Source organism: Mobula hypostoma, chromosome 4 (genome assembly GCF_963921235.1).
Source record: "Mobula hypostoma chromosome 4, sMobHyp1.1, whole genome shotgun sequence".
Classification (NCBI taxonomy): domain Eukaryota; kingdom Metazoa; phylum Chordata; class Chondrichthyes; order Myliobatiformes; family Myliobatidae; genus Mobula; species Mobula hypostoma.
In genome coordinates this window covers 119,085,965-119,109,856 of record NC_086100.1, presented here as the reverse complement: position 1 = coordinate 119,109,856, position 23,892 = coordinate 119,085,965, and the positions used below count along the sequence as shown (strand labels likewise).

Genomic DNA, 23,892 nt, shown 5'->3' with positions numbered 1-23,892 from the left:
GAGCAGCGTCTGGAGATGTGTAATGAAGGGATGTGGGAGGAAGAGCTGTCTGGAGCGGCTCCCCCCTTTGAACCCTGAACTGTTTGAAGTGATGGACAGGCGATACCCCAGCAGGGGGATAAAAAGGGACAGGTTCGCTAAGACAGACACACACGCCACCCGAGGTAACGAGACCCTGGAAGCGGTACGCTTCTCACGAGTGGGTGAGAAGTGCCAGACAACGACCAGGGTGGAAAGGTACGATCAGCGGGAACCCGGTGTGTGTCCGCCCTTGCCTGGGTGCCGGGTTCACTGCAGAGGATCGACCGCATCTGGAGGAGGGGTCACAGTCGGTGACCTCAGGTGACATCACCAAGGACCCGCCCAAAAGCTGTTTGTGAGCCATCTCGCTGGTCTGTGAGCCATCTTGCTGGTCTGTGAGTGAAGCCGTTCTGAATGATGAGTTGTTCCTATTCTATCTCTCTCTTCCCCCACGTTGTCCACCGCCATGGCAACGATTACTGCGAACTGAACTACTAAACTGGACTGAACTTTGAGTCATTTTGAAATTGGTCATTTACCCCTAGACAACGATAGAGCTTGATTGATGCTGTTATCTTAATTCTGTGCACATGTGTGTTTATCATCACTGAACTGTTGCATTTATTATCCTTTCGATTACTGTGTTGCTTGTTTCTTTAATAAAACTTTCTTAGTTCTAGTACTCCAGACTCCAACTGAGTGATCCATTTCTGCTGGTTTGGCAACCCAGTTACGGGGTACGTAACATAAGTGGGGTTCTCGTCCGGGATTTTGAACGCTAAATTTGGGACGGAGTAGATTGATTGGGTTAAAATTCCCGAAAGAAAGAAAAGACAAACAGCAGAAATGGAGGTTGAGGAATTTATAAAGGCGCCGACCTTGGAGGCATTAGAGGATGCCAGGAAATCGGAATTGATAGCTGTGGCAAAACGGGTGAATCTTGCTAAGGTGAAGTCGACAATGAGGAGAGAGGAGATACACAGAGCTATTGTAGAGCACTATGTATCTAAAGGTGTGTTTCCCCAAGGTGAGCTGGGGGAGGTGTCTATTGAAAAACCTGCTGGAGACGCAGTACAGGTACAGCTTGAAAAACTGAGACTCGAGCACGAGTTCCGGGTACGGCAGTTAGAAAGGCAGGAGAAAGAGAGAGAGGTAGAAAGGCAAGAGAGAGAAAGACAGTTGGAGAGAGAAGAGAGAGAGAGGGACAGACAGTTGGAGAGAGAGGAGAAACAGAGGGAAAGGGAATTTGAGCTGGAGAAGTTAAAGATAAGGGCCGAGCAGGGGCTCGTGCCGAACCAAGGTGGAGGGTTCCGGGCGACCCAGGAGGTTAGGCTGGTTCCCCCATTTGACGATACCGATGTGGATCGGTACTTTCTCCATTTCGAAAAAGTGGCCATAAGTCAGGAATGGCCGAGGGATAAGTGGGTTGTTTTACTTCAGAGTGTACTGAAAGGGAAAGCCCAACAAGCTTACTCCGCTTTATCCGCGGAAGATGCCCAGAAGTATGAGGTGGTGAAGGAGGCCATCCTCAGGATTTATGAGTTGGTCCCGGAGGCATACCGGCAGAGGTTCCGGAATGCGAGGAAGCGGTGGGACCGCACGTATTTGGAGTTTGCTCGTGAGATGCAAACATATTGTGAGCGTTGGTGCGCCTCGAAAGGGGTAGAGGGGGATTACGACAGACTGCTGCAGCTGATTCTGATTGAGCAGTTTAAAGGTTGTGTCCCTGAGGGTATGAGACCCTACCTCGATGAGAAAGAGGCAGCCACGTTAGCCGCAACTGCTAAGTTAGCGGATGAGTATGCGTTGACGCATAAAATGAAGGTTGCCCCGAGTAAAGGCTACCAGAAGGGTAGTCAGGACGGCGGGGAGAGTCCACCGGAAAAGTCAGAAAGTAAGCCGGGGACTAGTGAAAAGGATAAGGTAGACCGGGAGCAGTCTGGTAGGAAGTCTCCTGGGGTCGTCTGTTATAATTGTGGGAAAGCCGGACACTTTGCGTCCAGGTGCTTTGCCCCAAGGAAGGAGACGGGGAAAGGAAAAGCGGAAATTTTGAATGGCTGTATTGAGCTGTTAAGCGAACCGCTAGGGAAGGACAGGTCTGAAAAAGTCCAGGAAGGGCGCGAGAGGTTTATCTCGGCCGGACTGGTGTCAGTGAAGGAGAGGTTAAAACCAGTTCCAGTGCGGATCTGGAGAGACACGGGAGCGTGTCAGTCACTAATACTGAAGAGTGTATTAGAGTTTAGCTCAGAGACCCAGACTGGGGAGGTAGAGGTCAAAGGTGTTGGGGAAGGGACAGAGTCAGTCCCTTTGCACCAGATACATTTACAGAGCAACCTGGTCTCTGGACTAGTCACGATCGGGGTGAGGTCCGAATTACCGATGAAAGACGTGGAAGTCTTGCTCGGTGATGACATCGCGGGAGGAATCGTGTTCCCAGTCGTGAGATTGACGGGTCAGCCTGCCAGCATGGAGACCCCGCCCGCGATGGTGAATTTGGCTGAAACATTTCTGCCAACCTTGTATGAGACAGGGTGTAGTGAGATAAGAGGTAGTGAGGGAGCTGGGACGGACGTAGCAGTAGCCAGGAAAGAATTTGTGCAGACGCAGGAGCGAGACGAGGGGCTGATGGTTTTTGCCGAGACCGCTCTCTCTGACACAGCCTTGACAAGCTATTGTGCGGAGGAGGAAGTGCTAAGGAAGAAAGGGAAATCAAGTACAGTACCCGCAGATGAGGAATGGGGGGTGGTGCAAAAGAGTTATGGGGATGAGGTTTTTAACATGGCCCACGAGGTACCCCCCGGTGGACATTTTGCGGTGCTGGAGGAAACAGTTGGTGGAATCATGAAAGAGAGTTACCGGCTGCCCAGGGGGAAAAATGTTATTGATCATGACCGACGCGAACTGAGACGGTCACCGGTTTTTGATATGCTAACAAACCTGGTCGGTGTTAGCGTGGAAATCAATGAAGCTAGGGGCCCCTTGATAAGAGGAAAGAACCATTTTGAAAAGGTTAGGATGGGATCGGTCAGATGGGAGAAGGCTATTGTTTTGGCCAGGTCTACTGATAAGGTCTCTCCCTTAATCCCCGAAGGAGTAATTAAACGACTCGCACCCATGTGTTTGATTGTCCCGAGGAAATGCAAAGAACTGGGACGTTGGGTTATGTCTGTTACAATAGGGCGGCCAAGTAAACAACACCCATATTTTTCGAGTAATTCAGTGACTAAAGGGCTGATGAACACAGAGGTGTGTATTGGCAATTTAACACGGCTGTCTGAAGCCAGTTTGATAGTGAACCTTGAAAAAAATGAATTCGGCCACACGAGAGTCACTTACCTGGGAATTGTGGTGACACAGGGGCAGCTGGCAGTGATGCAAGCTACAGTGCAGGCTATCGCTGACCTCCCAACCCCGACAGACAAGAGGGCCCTCAGAAGGCTTTTGGAGATGGTGGGGTACTGCAGGAAGTTTTGCAATAACTCTGCGGTCAATACCCGTCCCCCTCCTACTAAGCCCTTGCGAGAGAAAATTGAGTCGGAATGGGACGACCCTTGTTATTGTGGTCCGGGACAAAAACCAAATGAGAGGTTACATTGGTCGCAATTCATCAGTGTTTTTGGCCACTATGAAGTTTGCTGAGTTGGAGCCTGGTCTAAGGGATTATTAATAACACGTGTAAAAGGAACAGAAAATGTGATGACTGTCTGTCAAGGTGTTGACAGCTTCAAATTCTCTGTATTAGCTAAATAACTGTTAACGATGTATATTGTGTATGTATCAGATAATGTAGTCATGTTTGTAATTTTTACCTCCCGGTAAAAATCCTTAAAGGGGGGAAGTGTTACGAGAATACACATAAAATTAAGATGTTTGCTGGCCTGGGCTAGCATCAGTGGCATCAGCAGTTGGTCTGCCACCTGCCCTCAGGGGAAGGAGAGATAAGGAACAATGGAGCAGCGTCTGGAGATGTGTAATGAAGGGATGTGGGAGGAAGAGCTGTCTGGAGCGGCTCCCCCCTTTGAACCCTGAACTGTTTGAAGTGATGGACAGGCGATACCCCAGCAGGGGGATAAAAAGGGACAGGTTCGCTAAGACAGACACACACGCCACCCGAGGTAACGAGACCCTGGAAGCGGTACGCTTCTCACGAGTGGGTGAGAAGTGCCAGACAACGACCAGGGTGGAAAGGTACGATCAGCGGGAACCCGGTGTGTGTCCGCCCTTGCCTGGGTGCCGGGTTCACTGCAGAGGATCGACCGCATCTGGAGGAGGGGTCACAGTCGGTGACCTCAGGTGACATCACCAAGGACCCGCCCAAAAGCTGTTTGTGAGCCATCTCGCTGGTCTGTGAGCCATCTTGCTGGTCTGTGAGTGAAGCCGTTCTGAATGATGAGTTGTTCCTATTCTATCTCTCTCTTCCCCCACGTTGTCCACCGCCATGGCAACGATTACTGCGAACTGAACTACTAAACTGGACTGAACTTTGAGTCATTTTGAAATTGGTCATTTACCCCTAGACAACGATAGAGCTTGATTGATGCTGTTATCTTAATTCTGTGCACATGTGTGTTTATCATCACTGAACTGTTGCATTTATTATCCTTTCGATTACTGTGTTGCTTGTTTCTTTAATAAAACTTTCTTAGTTCTAGTACTCCAGACTCCAACTGAGTGATCCATTTCTGCTGGTTTGGCAACCCAGTTACGGGGTACGTAACATAAGCCTCACCATTTTTCCTCCAAACATAACGATGGCCATTATGGCCAAACAGTTCAATTTTTGTTTCATCAGACCAGAGGACATTTCTCCAAAAAGTAAGATCTTTGTCCCCATGTGCACTTGCAGACTGTAGTCTGGCTTTTTTATGGTGGTTTTGGAGCAATGGCTTCTTCCTTGCTGAGCAGCCTTTTAGGTTATGTCGATATAGGACTCATTTTACTGTAGATATAGATACTTGTCAGTGAAGAACAGTGCGGCTTTATCAAAGGCAAGGGAACATCAAACGCCACTTATATTCTCAGGAATATTATTGAAAGGTCAATAGAAGTACAACAAGACCGATACTTCTGCTTCATTGACTACACAGTGAAACACCAAGTCATCATGAAAATGCTTAAAGATACTAATATCGACGGAAAAGATCTAAGAATAAGCAGGAATCTCTACTGGCAACAAAGTGCAGCCATATGGATAGACAATGAGATTGGTGAATATCAGCCAATAAAGCCAGGAGTCAGACAGGGCTGTGTTCTATCACTAGACCTGTTCTCCCTGTACAGTGAAAACATCATGAGAACCATACAAGACCTACATGGAATAAGTATAGGAGGATTCAATATCAACAACCTCTGCTCTGCGGATGATACAGTACTGATGTGAAATAAATTTACAGAAACTAGTATCTGCCATCAACACAGAGAGCAAAAGACTTGGCCTAACCTTAAACAAAAAGAAAACTGAAGTAATGGTAATATCAAAGAAACCTGATATCCCAAACTGTAGGATCGTATTGGAAATGAAATCCTGAAACAAGTTCACAACTTCAAGTACCTTGGATCATTGGTTACATCTGATGGCAAATGTGAAACAGACATAAAAGCAAGAATAGCAATGGCAAGAACAGCATTTACAGAAATGAAAAACACCCTAACAAACAAGAAAATAGCAATTGACATCTGCCTTAAAACTCTCAGCTGCTACATTCTTCCTATATTGATGTATGGCTGCGAGTCATGGACCATCACATATGCAATGGAAAAAAGAGTCAATGCAGCAGAGATGTGGTTCCTCAGAAGAATGCTATGCATATCAGATACGGACAGGATAACCAACGAAGAAGTTCTACAGAGAACAAAAACAAAACGTACATTACTTAAAAAAAAATCAGAAAACAACAATCAAAATTCTTTGGACACATCATGTGAAGAGAGACATTAGAACATTTAGTTACAATGGGAAAGCTGGAAGGGAAAAGAAGCAGAGGCAGACAGAGAATGAAAGTGATAGATGGAATAACATCATGGTGAGAAACAGGGGAGACAACAACCACAATTTGGAAGGTCAAGGACCGTGATGGATGGAGAGACATGATCGCCCATGCCGAACGTCAAGGCACCTGAATGAATGAATGAAGATACTTGTCTACCTGTTTCTTCCAGCATCTTCAGAAGATCCTTTGCTGTTGTTCTGGGATTGATTTGCACTTTTTGCGCCGAAGTACACTCATCTCTAGGAGACAGAATGTGTCTCCTTCCTGAGCAGTGTGACAGCTGCGTGGTCCCATGGTGTTTATACTTGCATACTATTGTTTGTACAGATGAACGTGGTACCTTCAGGCATTTGGAAATTGCTCCCAAGGATGAACCAGACTTGACATCATTTTCTGACCTCAATCCGATAGAAAATTTTTGGGCAGAACTGAAAAAGCGTGTGCGAGCAAGGAGGCCTACAAACCTGACTCAGTTAAACCAGTTCTGTTTGGAGGAATGGAACAAAATTCCAGCAACTTACTGTAAGAAGCTTGTGGAAGGCTACCCAAAACGTTTGACCCAAGTTAAACAATTTAAAGACAATGCTACCAAATAATAACAAAATGTATGTAAACTTCTGACCCACTGGGAAAGGGATGAAAGAAATAAAAGCTGAAATAAATCATTCTTTCTACTATTATTCTGACATTTCACATTCTTAAAATAACATAGTGATCCTAACTGACCTAAGACAGAGAATGTTTTCTAGGATTAAATGTCAGGAATTGTGAAAAACTGAGTTTAAATGTATTTGGCTAAGGTGTATGTAAACTTCTGACTTCAACTGTATGTGTGTGTATATGTATTTTTATATAGTTCACATATCATTTATCTTCTCAATTTTTCTTGGTCATTTCTTGATGCTCACCAAATATCTCCAAGCCTCAAGCTTGGTATTTTTGGCAATATTAGGTTTCATTTTAAAAAAAGGATCGAAATTTGTCTTTAGCCTTATTTTTTCATGATTTTTTTAACATTTGTGGAATATACATTGATAACTTTGAAAAATGTCTTTACTTTGTTTATTTACTGGCAAACCTTTTAATCTATTTTCATATTATACTTTAACATGTCTAGTTGTCTTTAATTGAGTATATTAAGGCATTGGGTATACCTAAAGCAGAGATTGATAGATGCTGGATTAGTCATGGCATGAAAGGCAGGACATTGTGGCTGAGAGGGAAAATGGATCAGCCATGCTGAAATGGTTCAGGAGACTCGATGGGCTAAATGAATTAGTTGTGCTCCTATATCTTATGGTCTTAATCTATTTCTCTCTCGAACTGAGAAGCAAAAAGTCTATCATTTTTCTAAAATGTTTTCTATGTGATTACTAATTAAATTCATCTCGTAAAAGCAAACAAGGTCAAGATTGCTTAGTTGGTTCCTTGACATATTGTTTCACTAATACACTTTATGAATTCATCCTACAAACCACTTTTGGCATTTTGATGTGGCTATCTTACACAAAGATTAAAGTGCCACCAGAGTTACTTTGATTTACATTTTTTGTTCTTGATCAAATCTTCCCAGTTGTGTTGTTGCCTTTAGGTATCCTGTGATCTATGTTTCTCTGCTTTTATATTTCAGTCTTGAGATATGGTTGTCATTGAAGGCTAGACTAAAAAGAGAATGTAACACTACCTTTATAAAGCACTACAATTGCATACTACAGTCGGCCCTCCTTGTCTGCGAGGGATTGGTTCTGGGACCCCTTGCGGATACTAAAAAACGTGGATGCTCAAGTCCCTTATTCAACCTGTCCTGATGCGGTGGACCTTAGGACCCAGCAGAACCCCGGACCTTATTTAACCTATTTCAGTGCGGTGGACATTAGGACCCGGTGGAGGAGCTCTGAATCCACAGTGTTTCTGTTCTCAAAAATATAATCACGATCGCGATTGAAAATAAAGTGGAAATAATAAAGCAATCAGAAAGAGGTGAAATGCCATCCGTCATTGGAAAAGTGTTAGGCTACGGTCGGTCAACGATCGGAACAATTTTAAAGGATAAAGTGAGAAAGGGCCCTGCCCTGATGAAAGCTACAATTATTACTAAGCAACGCAGTGGTTTAATTATTGGGTTTTGGGGTTTTGTGTTTTTGATCCTGCGCATCAACCCGGCAGGGATGGAGGGCGCACTTGGGAGCGGTCTGTCACTGGATCGAACTCAGGAACTTCCGTTCCCAACCTGGCGCTGAGACATACGTTTCTTAAGTGTTTTATATGCATAGAAAGATAAAATATATACTAGGACAAACATTTACTAACTGACGCTAAATAATATTGGATGTACCTGTTCTGACTTACTTAGTAAGAGAACTTCTGTTTTATTTTGATCCCGATCCATGATAACCTACGCATGTCCTCCCGTATACTTGAAATTATCTCTAGATTACTTATAATACCTAATACAATGTAAATGCCATGTAAAATAGTTGTTTATACTGCATTGTTTAGGGAATAATGACAAGAAAAAAAAGTCTGTATATGTTCGAACAACAAGTGCTGGAAGAGCACTTCCGGGTTTTCTCGATTCGCGGTTGGTTGAATTCACACATGCGGAACTCGCGGATAAGGAGGGCCAACTGTATTCTTTGGTGCAGTTAATTCATTAAAGGTAAGACGCAGTAGCTTAATTGGTCACCGTCAAGAGTTAACAGCGATGTGAGCCAGGTGTTAACAAGGCAGGGCGAAAAATATCCCTGTATCTACTGCCATTATAGCCTCAAGATACTCCAAATCATTTTCCAGTCAATCTACTGTCTTTTTGACTACATTTCACAAGCAGAATTGTGATTATGATCAGAAAATCTGTTTCTCACTGATATCAACTAAGGCATAAATGCAAGTAAGAGCTCAGGGTTAATTCTTATGTTCCTCAAAATTAGCTGTGGGATTTTTATGTCAACCTGAGAGGGCATGTGGGACTATAGATCAAGGCCTTATCTTAAAAAAACAGCAACACTGATAGTGCAGCATTCCCTCAGTATAGCATTGATGGTAATCTTAATTTATTGTGCTTGTGTTTCTAGAGTAAGATCTCTTGCCTATGAACTAAGATTGCCAGTGGCTGAGGCATAACTAATCATTTTAATCTGAAAATCTAATCTGGCAGCATTTTTATTAGGTTTAGGTACTAGTGTTCAATGCTGTATTTAAATTTTCTAACTACCATGAAGGAATTTGAATTTGGAATCCTGCCCTGTTATTTGCTTTCTTGCCACAGGAACTATTCTACTTTCAACTCCCATTATTATATAACTTATGTTTATAACTTTTGTCCTCAGGGACTATTAACTTGCATTTCACATTCCTTTCTCTTATCCTTGCACCATCAACACACTTAGCACCTTCATTTGGTCTTCTCCAAAGAAGAACAAGCTATTCATACCAATAGCACTAACCCAGTTAAAATCATAATTGTACAAAATATGGTGTTGTATTGCCTTATGGTAGGCATTGACCTCCCATTGACCAAAGATTAAAAGAGAAAAAATGGCTCCAGTAATAACACCATAAATGATGTTTGAAGAAAGGAAATTATAATCCAGTTAGCCTGACTTCAGTGGTTGGGAAGATGTTGAGATTCATTATTAAGAATGAGGTTTCAGGGTATTTGGGGGCACATGATAAAGTAGGCCAATGGCAGTATAGTTTTCTTTAGGGGAAATCTTGCCTGACAAATATGTTGGAATTTTTTGAGGAAATAACAGGTAGAATAGACAAAGGGGAGTCAGTCAGGTTGTTTACTTGGATTTTCAGAAAGCCTTTGACAATGTTTCACACATGAGGCTGCTTAACAAGATAGGAGCCTATTGTATTACTGGGAAGACACTAGCATGGATAGAAGATTGGTTGACTGGCAGGAGACAGAGTGAAAATAAAGGGGGCCTTTTCTGATTGCTGGAGATTTAGAGGTGTTCTGCAGTGGACAATGCTAGGACAGCTTCTTTTACGTTCCCTGTCATTGATTTGGCTGATGGGGTAAATGGTTTTGAGGCTACGTTTCTGGACAATATGAAGATAGGTGTACGGGCAGGTAGTGTTGGGGAAGCAGAGTCCACAGAGGTTCTGACAGAATAGGAGAATGGATGAAGAAGTAGCAGATGGAATATAATGAAGGGAAGTGTATGGTCATGCACTTTGGTAGAAGGAAAAAAGGCATAGACTATTTCCTAAGTGGGGAGAAAATTCAAAAATGAGAGGAGCAAAGAGACATGGGAGTCCTCATGCAACGTTCCCTAAAGGTTAACTTACATGTTGAGTTGGCAGTAAGGAAGGCAAATACAATGTCAACATTCATTTTGAGAGGATAGAATATAAGAGCAAGGATGTAATGCTGAGGCTTTAAGGCATTGGTCAGAGTATTGTGAGCAGTTTTGGGCTCCTTATGTAAGAAAAAATGTGCTGGCGTTGGAGAGGGTCCAGAGAAGGTTCATGAGAATGATTCTGGGAATGAAAGGGTTAACGTGGGAGTTAAAGAGTTCTTGATGCCTCTGGACCTGTACTCACTGGAGTTTAGAAGAATGAGGGTGGATCTCATTGAAACCGACTGAATATTGAAAGGCCTAGACAGGGTGGATGTGGAGAGGATGTTTCCTATAGTGGGTGACTCTAGAACCAGAGGGCACAGCCTCAGAATTGAGGGACGTTTATTCAGAACATAGATGAGGAAGAATTTCTTTTGGCAGAGGGTAGTGAATTTGTGGAATCCATTACTGCAAACAGTTGGCGTGCCCGAAGTATTGAGCATATTTAAAGTAGAGGTCTAAGAAAGAAATCAGAAAGACTAAAAGATGATATGAAGTTGCTCTGGCAAATGAGGTGAAGGAGAATCCAAACGGATTCTACAGATATGTTCAAAGCAAGAGGATTGCCAGGCACAAAATTGGTCCTCTGAAAGACTGAAATGGTAATCCATGTGTGGAGCCAAAATAGATAAGGGAGATCCCCTATATTAGTTCCAAAATGAATGGTCTTAAAAACTGTCTTTAAACAAAACTCGTCTAAAAATAGATAGCTGCAGAATATATCCTGTGAGTGGTCAGTCATGAAGTGTTTTAACTATGGGATTTGCATGAGATCTCCAACATGGACTAGGTCAATAAAGGTTCTGTCACTCAGGAGAGAGCACCTAGCCATCAAGGCTCCTTTATGATCATTGCTAGTTTCTGATGAGAGGCATTTTATAATTCAGTATTCAGCAATCAGCTGATGTGCTTCAAGGAATTCATACATTGTCTGAAAAGGTACAGATGTCCCCTGCTTTTCGAACGTTCGCTTTATGAAACCTCACTGTTACAAAAGACCTACATTAGTACCCTATTTTTGCTTTCAGAAGGTGTTTTCACTGTTACAAAAAAAATTCAGCGTGCGATAAAAGGTAGCGCGCCCCGAGCAGTCGCTCTCCCCCGGATTCTCGCCGGCATTGCTTGAACACGAGCCTGTGAGCAGCCGTTTGCAAGATGAGTTCTATTGTATCAGAAAAGCCTGAAAGAGTTCGTAAGGGTGTTACACTTAGCGTAAAACTAGACATAATTAAACGTTTTGATCGTGGTGAACGAAGTAAGGACAACGTGAGTTTGGCTTGTGGAAGTTGACGAAGATGATGTTGAAGAGGTTTTGGCATCCCATCACCAAGAACTGACAGATGAAGAACTGATGCAATTGGAAGCAAAAAGGATAACAATCGAAACCGAATGTGTAATGATAAAGTACGACTTTAATTTTGAAAGGGTACGTCGGTTTAGGGGTACGCCGGATGGCTTGAGTCCTTATTAAAGAACTGTGTGATAGAAAAATAGATGAGGCTCAGCAGTCAAGCAAGCCTTCCACATCAGCCACAGCAGACGACGAACCTCGACCTTCGACATCGAGGCAGGCAGTCACAGGAGAAGATGAGCTGCCTGCTCTGATGGAAACAGGCGACGAGATGACACCCCAGTGTCCCACCACCCCGACCCCCAGGCCACGGACAGATACCTGTTCGCGGAGAATGCAAAGGTAGCTGGGAGGCACACAGCACATCTTTAAGAAAAAAGCCGAAATAAACATGCTAATTAATTAGGTGCCGCCGACACATAATTGTCGGCCCAGATCAGAGATGACGCGATCGGAAATCGGCACTGATCTGGGCCGACAATTACGGGCGGCACCTAATTAATTAGCATGTTTGCTTCGGCATTTTTCATAAAGATGTGCTGTGTACCTCCCAGCTACCGCTAGACCCCTGCGTTCTTCACGGCAATGTATCGCTCAGCGGGCTGGAGGGTGGGGGGCCACTGCACCACCCAAACTCCAATGACTCAGTCTAACACACCATCATCAGTGTGCTCGGCACTGTCTCGATTCCCGTAAGTGATACTACACTGTACATATTATTTCTACTTTATATCGGCTGTGTATTTTTACGTGTTATTTGGTATAATTTAGCAGCTTCATAGCTTAAAGGTTACTGGAGAGCGCTTGCACGTGTTTTTGCCAGCAGCGCTTGCGTGAGATTTTCTGCCGACGGCGCTTGCGTGAGATTTTCGCTCCGGAGAACAGTTCAGTAATGATTGTGGAAAGTATTTCTACTTTATATAGGCTGTGTATTTATCATATCATTCCTGCTTTTACTATATGTTACTGTTATTTTAGGTTTTATGTGTTATTTGGCATGATTTGGTAGGTTATTTTTGGGTCTGCGAACACTCAAAAAATTTTCCCATGTAAATAAATGGTAATTGCTTCTTCGCTTTACGACATTTCGGCTTACAAACCGTTTCGTAGGAATGCTCTATCTTTGGATGGCGGGGAAAACCTGTATAGAAGATAGAAACCCTCAATGTATTTTGAAAAGCAGAAAACACGACAAAACTATAGATGATACAAGATAAAAGCAGAAGCAACTGAAAATACTCAATTTCAAGCAACACCTTTAGGGTGAGAAACAATCAATGTTTACAAGTTGCGGACATGTTAGAAGAACTGGAAAGGTTGATTAACTATCCAAATTGAATAAATCAGAGCCTAGTGCAATCAATTGAAAATGAGAATGGGCAGGAGGTTTTGCATGTTCTACCTCTCCATGTAACCACATTTCTTGTTATTGTTGCATAGTTCCATTTCACTGCTTTCTCCAGCCATCCAGGTGGTCATTTCTGTTTTCCACCTGTAGAAAGCTGCAAAACCACTCCAATGCTTGAGCTGACCTTGTGCAAGGTATACCTATATATTTCTCCATTGGACTTCAATTCTGAACTGCCTTTAACATAAGACCATAAAACCTAGGCCACTCAGCCCATTGAATCTGTCCACCAGTTCGTCATGGCTGATTTATTATTCCTCTCACCCTCCCCGTAACATTTAAAGCCCTGACTAACAATAGATGTTCCTCTATTCTGAGGCTTTGCTCTCTGGGTCCTAGATTTGCCCACTATTAGAAACATCCTCTCCATATCCACTCTGTCTAGACCTTTCAATACTCGATAGATTTCAATAAGATCTCCTCTCATTCTTCTGAGCTCCAGCGAGCCTTGGCCTAGAGCCATCAAATGATTGTCATATGTTAACCCTTTCATTTCCAGAATTATTTTCACGAACCTCCTCTGGACCCTCTCCAATGCCAGCACATTGTTAGATAAGTAGCCCAAATCTGTTCACAATACTTCAAGTGCATTCTGGTCAATGCCTTATAAAATATCAACATCACATCCTTGGTCTTTTATTCCAGTCCTCACAAAAAGAATACTAACATTGCATTTGCTTACGTTACTACTGACTGAACCTGCAAGTTAACCTTTAGGGAATCCTGCACAAGGACTCCCAAGTCCCTTCAACCTTTAAATTTTGCATTTTCTCCCTGTTTAGAAAAAAGTCTATGCCTTTATTCCTTCTATCAGAGTGAATGACCATACATTTCCCTACACTATATTCTATCTGCCCCTTCTTTACCCATTTTTCTCATCATCATTCAGGTGCCTTGCTGTTCGGCGTGGGTGGCCATGCCTCTCCATCCATCAGGGTCCCTGACCCTCCAAATTGTAGTTGTTGCCTCCCCTGTTTCTCACCATGATGTTATTCATCTATCATTTTCATTCTCTGTCTGCCTCTGCTTCTTTTCCCTTCCAGCTTTCCAGTTGTAACTAAACGTTCTAATGTCTCTCCTCGCGAGATGTGTCCAAAGAATTTTGATTGCTGTTTTCTGATTTTTTTTAAGTAATGTACATTTTGTTTTCGTTCTCTGTAGAACTTCTTCATTGGTTATCCTGTCCGTATCTGATATGCATAGCATTCTTCTGAGGAACCACATCTCTGCTGCATTGATTCTTTTTTCCATTGCATATGTGATGGTCCATGACTCGCAGCCATACATCAATATAGGAAGAATGTAGCAGCTGAGAGTTTTAAGGCAGATGTCAATTGCTATTTTCTTGTTAGGATGTTTTTCATTTCTGTAAATGCTGTTCTTGCCATTGCTATTCTTGCTTTTATGTCTGTTTCGCATTTGCCATCAGATGTAACCAATGATCCAAGGTACTTGAAGTTGTGAACTTGTTTCAGAATTTCATTTCCCAATACGATCGTACAGTTTGGAATATCAGGTTTCTTTGATATTACCATTACTTCAGTTTTCTTTTTGTTTAAAGTTAGGCCAAGTCTTTTGCTCTCTGTGTTGATGGTAGATACTAGTTTCTGTAAATTTACTTCACTGTTTGCTGTCAGTACTGTATCATCCGCATAGCGGAGGTTGTTGATATTGAATCCTCCTATACTTATTCCATGTAGGTCTTGTATGGTTCTCGTGATGTTTTCAGTGTACAGGGAGAACAGGTCTGGTGATAGAATACAACCCTGTCTGACTCCTGGCTTTATTGGCTGATATTCACCGATCTCATTGTCTATCCGTATGGCTGCACTTTTTTGCCAGTAGAGATTCCTGATTATTCTTAGATCTTTTCTGTTGATATTAATATCTTTAAGCATTTTCATGATGACTTGGTGTTTCACTGTATCAAAGGCTTTTGTGTAGTCAACGAAACAGAAGTATAGGTCTTGTTGTACTTCTGTTGACCTTTCAATAATATTCCTGAGAATATATGTGGCGTCTGATGTTTCCTTGCCTTCGACAAAGCCATTGCCATTTTTCTAATCTGTCCAAATCCTCTGCATACTCCCTGGTTGCTCTCCACTTCCTGCCCTCAATTCCCTCATCCCAATCAATGACATATAACATGTAAAGAAGTGGTTCCAGTACCTGCGAAGCACCACTTGTCACTGGCAGCCAAACAGAATAGGCCTCCTTTATTCCGACTCTTTGCCTCCTGCCAATCAGTGATTCTCCTGCAAAGCCATGAGATCTTATATTGTTAAGCAACCTCATGTGTGGTACCTTGTCAAAGGTTTTCTGAAAATCCACGTAACACCAGCCACTGACTCTCCTTTGTCTATGCTGGCTGTTGTTTCCTCAAAATATTCCAATCAGGTAAGATTTCCCCGTAGTGAAACTATGCTGACTTTGGCCTACTTTATCATATGCCTGCAAGTACCTGAGACCTCATTCTTAATTATGGACTTCAACATCTTCCCAACCACTGAAGTCAGGCTAACTGGCCTATAATTTCCTTTCTTTTGCCTCACACTCTTTTCAAAGAGCGGAGTGACATTTGCAATTTTCCAGTCTTCTGGACCTGTTCCAGGATCTAGTGATTCTTGAAAGATCATTACTAGTGCTTCTACAATTTCATCAGCTACCTCTTTGAGAAACCTGGGTGTGGTCTATCTGGTCCAAGTGACTTAACTACCTTCAGACCTTTCAGCTTCCCTAGCACCTTCACCTTAGTAATAGTGACTACACTAGCTTCTGCCCCCTGATGCTCTCGAATTCTGGCATACTGCCATAGTGAAGACTCGCAAAGTACTTCTTATGTTTACCATTTCTTTGTCCCCCATTACTACTTCTCCAGTCTCATTTTCCAGCAGTCCCATATCCTTGGTTACCTCTCTTTTACTCTTTATATATTTATCTGGAAAAAAAAAAATTTGGTATCCTCTCTTGATATTTTTGGCAAGCTCACCTTCATATTTCATCCTTTCTCTTTTAATGATCTTTTTTCTTAGTTGCTTTCTGTTTTTTTAAAGCTTCCTAATCTAACTTCCAACTAATTTTTGCTATATTATACACCCTCTTTTTTGCTTTTATGCTATCATTGACTTCTTTATCACCTACAGTTGCCTAATCCTCCCTTTAGAATATTACTTCATCTTTGGGATGTCTCTATCCTGCTCCTTCCAAATTGCCTCTGGAAACTCCAGTCATTGCTGTTCTGCCGTCATCCCTACTATCGTCTCCTTCCAATCAACTTTAGCCAGCTCCTGACTCATGTCTCTGTAGTTCCCTTTGCTTTACTGTAATACTGACACATCTAACTTTAGCTTCTTCCTCTGAAATGCAGGGTGAGTTAGATCATATTATGATCACTGCCCTTTATGGGTTCCTTTATCTTAAGCTCCATCATCAAATCTGATTCATTACAAAACACCCAATCCAGAATTGCCTTTTCCCGAGTGAGCTCAACCATGAGCTGCTTTAAAAAGCCATCTCGTAGGCATTCTATAAACTCCCTCTTGGTATCCAGCACCAAACTGATTTTCCCAAGCTACCTGCATATTGAAATCCCCCATGACTATCAGAACATTGCCTTATTACATGCCTTTTCTACTTCCCTTTGAAATTTATATCCCACATCCTGGCTACTGTCTGTGGGCCTATACTGTATATAACTCCTATCAGGGCCTTTTTTACATGTGTAGTTTCTTAACTCTATGCACAAGGATTCTACTGATTCCTATCTCTGTCACCTCTCTCTTAGGATGCAATATAATTATTTACCGGAAGAATTGCCCCACCCCCTGTACCTATGTGCCTATCTTTTCAGCACAAGATGAATCCTTGGATATCAAGCTCCCAACAATAATCTTCTTTCAGCCTCATCTCAATGATGCCCACAATGTCACACCTGCCAATCTCTAACTGCTCTACAAGGTAACCTACTTTATTCCATCTATTGCGTGCATTAACACCTTTAAGATCTATATCCATCAATCTCTATGATTTTGCTTCCATGTCACACTTTGCATCATCCTACTGACTGTAATTTTGCCCTATCATCTGTCCATCCTCACAGTCTCACTGCACAAGTCATCGACTTGTATACCACCGTCCCCAACAGAACTAGCGAACCTGTCCGTAAGAATATTGGTCCCTTTTGGGTTTAGGTGTAACCCGTCCCTTTGATCATCTTTGATTATTCCATCATCTGACTTGACGTATTTTAGCCCTTGGGACTTGATGTTGAAATCAAAATTTTCAGATGATTTGCACTTCCAATTTATATCGGAATGGGTTGGTTCTGACAAGAAAATAATTGACCCGTAATATTTCCTATTTTTCTCTCTCCACATACCTGACCAGTGTTTCCAATATTCTCTGTTTATTTATTTGACTTTCTGTATCTGTGGTGTTCTATCTTTCAGAGTTTCAGGGATCTTTTGTTTCTCTCTGTCCTGCTTTGCTTTCATCCATCTTGTATTTGTTTCCTCCTGGCAGAATCAGAATCAGAATCAGGTTTATTATCACCGGCATGTGTCGTGAAATTTGTTAACTTAGCAGCAGCAGTTCAATGCAATACATAATATAGAAGATGAAGAAAAAAAAAATAAGTAAATCGATTTACAGTATATGTATATTGAATAGTTTAAAATGGTGTAAAAACAGAAATAATTGTATATTTAAAAGGTGAGGTAGTGTTTATGGGTTCAATGTCCATTTAGGAAGCAGATTGCAGAGGGGAAGAAGCTGTTCCTGAGTCGCTGAGTTTGTGCCTTCAGGCTTCTGTACCTCCTACCTGATGGTAACAGTGAGAAAAGGGCATGCTCTGGGTGCTGGAGGTCCTTAATGGACGCTGCCTTTCTGAGACACTGCTTCTTGAAGCTGTCCTGGGCGTTTTGTAAGCTGGTACCAAAGATGGAGCTGACCAAATTTACAACCTTCTGCAGCTTCTTTTGGTCCTGTGCGGTTGTTCCCCCCCCCCCCCCGCCCTCCCCAACATACCAGACAGTGATGCAGCTTGTCAGAATGCTCCCCATGGTACATCTATAGAGATTTTTGAGTGTATTTGTTGACATGCCAAATTTCTTCAAACTCCTAATGAAGTATAGTTGCTGTCTTGCCTATAACTGCATCGATATGTTGGGACTAGGTTAGGTCCTCAGAGATCTTGACACCCAAGGTCTTGAAACAAAATCAGCTATTGCCAACAAGCTTTCATCATTCCTCCTCATCCAACGCTCACCCTCTCACAGTCTTTCCCTTTATTCTCACTAACCTTCCCCCTTCTCCACAATTTAACATTTTATTTTTAACTTTACTCAATCGTAATGTAAGATCATTGACCTGAAATGTTAACTGCTTCCCTCTTTATGTTTTGGATACAAAATGCCTTAGAAAGCAATTATTGCAGGGCTGTTGACCAGTAACGAAAAAGAGGTGTTAGCATTTTTTTTTATTACTAGCTTGCATTTCTCCAGTATGGAAATGATAAGCTTGATTTTACATAGCTTGAGATAAAATCAATTGTTGTCATGGTAGTGTGGAGTATCTACTATTCATAATTAAAGTAATTGTTTAATGAGCATTTCTCCATACCAGTTTGGCATTTAAGTTATCTATTCTTGACAATTAATTTATAATTATTGCACTTTGTTAATATTACAATGAAATGTTGTGACATAACTTGCCATAGCAGGGCAGGATGTAAAATGCAGTAGATTCTGATTGACTGGGACACATCGCGACCAGTACATTTTGGCCCAATCAAATGGCTGCCCCAATTAGCCAAAGTTTCATGGAAATAGTTAAAATGGTAGAAAAAAGACAAACTAATTTGTCTTTCTTGTCTCATCCAGGACTGGATGAGATATACCCCAGGCTACTGTGGGAGGCGAGGGAGGAGTTTGCTGAGCCTCTGGCGGTGAACTTTGCATCATCAGTGGGGACAGGAGAGGTTCTGGAGCATTGGAGGGTTGCAGATGTTGTTCCCTTATTCAAGAAAGGGAGTAGAGATAGCCCAGGAAATTATAGACCAGTGAGTCTTACTTCAGTGGTTGGTAAGTTGATGGACAAGATCCTGAGAGGCAGGATTTATGAACATTTGGAGAGGCATAATATGATTAGGAATAGTCAGCATGGCTTTGTGAAAGGCAGGTTGTGCCTTACAAGCCTGATTGAATATTTTGGAGATGTCACTAAACATATTGATGAAGGTAGAGCAGTAGATGTAGTGTATATGGATTTCAGCAAGGCATTTGGCAAGGTACCCCATGCAAGGCTTATTGAGAAAGTAAGGAGACATGGGATCCAAGGAGATCTTGCTTTGTGGATCTAGAATTGGCTTCCCACAGAAGGCAAAGAATGGTTGTAGACAAGTCATATTCTGCATGGAGGTGGGTGACCAGTGGTGTGCCTCAGGGATCTGTTCTGGGTCCCCTACTCTTCGTGATTTTTATAAATGACCTGAATGAGGAAGTGAAGGAAAGGGTTAGTAAATTTGTTGATGACACAAAGGTTGCGGGTGTTGTGGATGGTGTGGAGGGCTGTCAGAGGTAACAGCAGGACATTGATAGGATGCAAAACTGAGCTGAGAAGTGGCAGATTTAGTTCAATCCAGATAAGTGTGAGATAGTTAATTTTGGTATGTCAAATATGATGGCAGAATATAGCATTAATGGCAAGACTCTTGGCCGTGTGGAGGAACAGAGGGATCTTGGGGTCTGTGTCCATAGGACACTCAAAGCTGCTGCGCAGGTTGATTGTGTGGTTAATAAGGCATACGGTGCATTAGCCTTCATCAATCGAGGGTTTGATTTCAAGAGCCGAGAGGTAATGTTGCAGCTATATAGGACCCTGGTCAGAGTCCACTTGGAGTACTGTGCTCAGTTCTGGTCACCTCACTACTGAAAGGATGTGGAAACTATAGAAAGGGTGCAGAGATTTACAAGGATGTTGCCTGGATTGGGGAGCATGCCTTATGAGAATAGGTTGAGTGAACTCAGCCTTATCTCCTTGGAGCAACGGAGGATGAGAGGTGACCTGATAGAGGTGTATAAGGTGATGAGAGGCATTGACCATGTGGATAGTCAGAGGCTTTTTCCCAGCACTGAAATGACTAACATGAGAGGGCACAGTCTTAAGGTGCTTGGAAGTAGGTATAGAGGAGATGACAGGGGAATGTTTTTTTTTACGCAGAGGGTGGTGAGTGCTTGGAATGGGCTACTGGTGACTGTGGTGGAGGTGGATACGATAGGGTCTTTTAAGAGACTGCTGGATAAGAACATGGAGCTTAGAAAAATAGAGGGCTATGGGTAACCCTAGGTAATTTCTAAAGTAAGTACTTGTTTGGCACAGCATCCTGAGCCGAAGGGCCTGTATTGTGCTGTAGGTTTTCTATATGTCTATGTTTAATTTTAACTGAGTAAGAAGTCATGTATTTAAATGAAATACAGAATAAATGAAAACATTACCAATACTACTGCAGTACTGCAAAAATTGTATTAGCTCCTAATAATTATCAACAGAGGCATTCATTCCATGCACATTGCTGTGTTGTTTTGATTTGTAAATGAGCAAAATCAGCGCAGGGCACCTAGTGAAGATAATGGAGTGCCTTCATACAATGCTTTTGACTATTGCATCTTACAAATCTTCAATTTCATTGTATCATTCAAGATGTTTGTCAATACCTTAATTCTTCATAGTACCTAACTTGTTGCAGTAGTGAAATCATTTCATTTTCCCTCTGGCCATTTCCAGCATTCTGAGCCTGAATGCTTGGAAGCACAGTGAGCAAGACATTTCTGAATTGACATACTGCTTATTTCTTGCCAACTATCAGTGACAAATATCACTGCCTTTTGAAAAGACACACTTGCGCAACTGACGCAATTAAAAAAACTGTTCGTTATGAGCACAGTGTAACTTGCCTCATCCTGGCAAGTGAACAGGATTTAATAAAACTTGCAGGTACTGTAAAAACTTTGAGAGTCAAAAGGTGAGTCACTCCTTGCAGATTGCATAAACCTCTTGAGTTTGTGGCTCTTCACTGTATTTAATGTGGTTGGACAGTTGCTTATCTGTGACAGCCCCCAGGGAGTTAGGCTCTCCTGTTGGAGATGTTTATTGTCTGCCACTTATGATTGTTATTTTCCATTTATCAATTCAAGCCTGAATTTTAGAACAGCGAACATAGAACATTACAGCACAATAAAGGCTCTTCATCCTATAATTTTGTGCCGACCCTTTAACCTACTCAAAGATCAATCGAATGCTTCCCTCCCATATAGTTCTCCATTATTCTTTTCATCCATGTGTCTATCAAAGTCTCTTAAAAGTCCCTAATGTATTATGCTTCTACCACTATGTAAAAAATATACCTGTCATACTCCCTATACTTTCCTCCAATCACCTTAAAATTGTGCCCTCTCATATTATCCCTGAGAAAAATTCATCAACTGTCCATTCCATCTATATCCCTTTACATCTTATATACCACTATCAAGTAACCTCTCATCCTCCATCACTCCAAAGAGAAAAGCCCTGGCTCATTCAACCTTTCCTCATAAGACATGCTCTTTAATCCAGGCAGCATTGTGGCAAATCTCCTCTGCACCCTCCCTAAAGCTTCCACATCCCTCCTATAATAAAGCAACCAGAACTGAACTGAATAGAAGTGTAGTCTAACCAGAATTTAATAGAGCTGCAATGTTGTGTCTTGGCTTTTGAACTTTCTCCGGGTGCTCCAGTTTCCTCCCACAGTCCAAAGATGTATCAGTTGGTAGGGTACTTGGTCATCATGATTAGGCTGGGGTTAAATTGGGGGACAGCTGAGCAGCATGTCTCGAAGGCCCGGAAGGGCCTATTGTGCTGTATCCCAATAAATAAATAAAATAAGTTTATCTCCTGACTAATGAAGAACAGCATACTATACTCTTTCTTATCCACCCCATCAACTTGCATGGTAACTTTGAGGGATTTATGGACTTGAACCCCCAAGATCCTTCTTTTCCTCCACACAGCTAAGAATTCTGCCATTAGCCCTGTACATGCAACCAAGTTTGACCTTCCAAAGTGTATCACTTCACACTTTTCTGGATTGAACTCCATCTGCCACTTCTCAGCTCAAATCTGCTTCCTATCAATATCCTGCCTAATATACAACAATCTTCCATGCTATCCACAACTTCACCAACCTTCATGTCATCTGCAAACTTACTAACCCACCCTTCCATTTCCTCACCCAAGTCATTTATAAAAATAACAAAAAAACAGACCCATGCAGAACACCACTGATCATGACCTGCAGGCAGTATACATCTTCTACCACCTTCTGCATTCTGTAGCCAAAAGAATTCTGTATCCATACAGCAAAGCTTCTGTGGATCCCATTCCTCCGAACTTTCTGAAAGAACTTACCATGTGGAACCTTGTCAGACACCTTACTGATATATATCAATCCACTGCTCTACCTTCCTCAATGTGCTTTGTCACATCTTCAAAGAATTAGTTCAGGCTCATACGCATAACCTTCTCACAAAGCATACTGACTGTCCCTACAATGACCGTGCTCATAAATCCTGTCCCTAGGAATTTGCTCCAATAATTTTCTAAACACTGATGTAAGACTTACTGGTCTGTAATTCCCAGGATTATCCCTATTACCTTTCTTGAACAAAGGAATAACATTTGTTACCCTCCAATATCTGGTACTATTCATGTGGCCAGTGAGGACTCAACGATCATCACCATCTATCCTGGTGTTTGTCAAAAGTTCCAATACATCCTCTTTCTTAACATCAACATGTTCCAGTGGATCAGCCTTTTATTCATCAAGGTCTTCTTGCTGCTGAACAGGGATGCAAAATATTTATTAAGGACCTCCTCTACTTCCTGACTACAGGGACACGTTTCCTGTTTTATCCCTGATCAGTTCTACTTCACTCCAGTCATCCTTGTATACTTCATGTACATGTAGAACACCTTGGGGTTTTCCTTAATTCAACTCACCAAGGCTTCTTATGTCGCCTTCTAGCTCTCCCAAGTCCCTTCTTAAGTTCCTCCCTGGCTACCTTACAATTCTCAAGATTCATGCATGATCGTTGCTTCCTAAAAGTAAAGAATTACGCTTGTTTCTTCCTCTTGTCGAGTTGGTACACATCTCCTATCAAACTTCATTGCTTCACCCTACTACCCTTTCCCTGACTCGATGAGACAAACCTGTCCAGAACCCCATGCATGATCTCCCTAAACAACCTCCACATTTCCATTGTGCATTTCCCTGAGTATGGTTCTTCCCAAATTTATGGTGCCAAGTTCCTGTCTAATATCATTGTAATTCACCTTCCTCCAATTAAATATTTTTTGAGAGCATCTGCTCCTATCCCTGTCAAAAGCTATGGTAAAGGTCAGGGAGTTACAATTACTCTCTCCAAACCTTTCCTAATCAATATTAGGGAAGTTGAAATCACCTATGACAACAACCCTGTTATTTTTGTACCTTTCCAAAATTTGCCTCGCAATTTACTCCTCAGTATCACTGTTGCTATTGGCATCAATGGAATGCTCCCAATAGAGTGCTTGCTCCCTTCCAGTTCTGACTTTCACCTGCTCCCAATAGAGTGCTTGCTCCCTTCCAGTTCTGACTTTCACCTGCTCCCAATAGAGCGCTTGCTCCCTTCCAGTTCTGACTTTCACCTGCTCCCAGTAGTGCTTGCTCCCTTCCAGTTCTGACTTTCACCCACACTG

The 23,892-nt window shown here is 42.3% G+C and overlaps 1 protein-coding gene across 3 annotated transcripts in view; it reads left to right on the top strand.

Moving 5' to 3' along the window:
• Positions 1 to 23,892, top strand: part of naf1 (nuclear assembly factor 1 homolog (S. cerevisiae)) — a 227,405-nt gene that overhangs the window by 165,204 nt on the left and 38,309 nt on the right. The gene's annotated exons all lie outside the window — the stretch shown is intronic.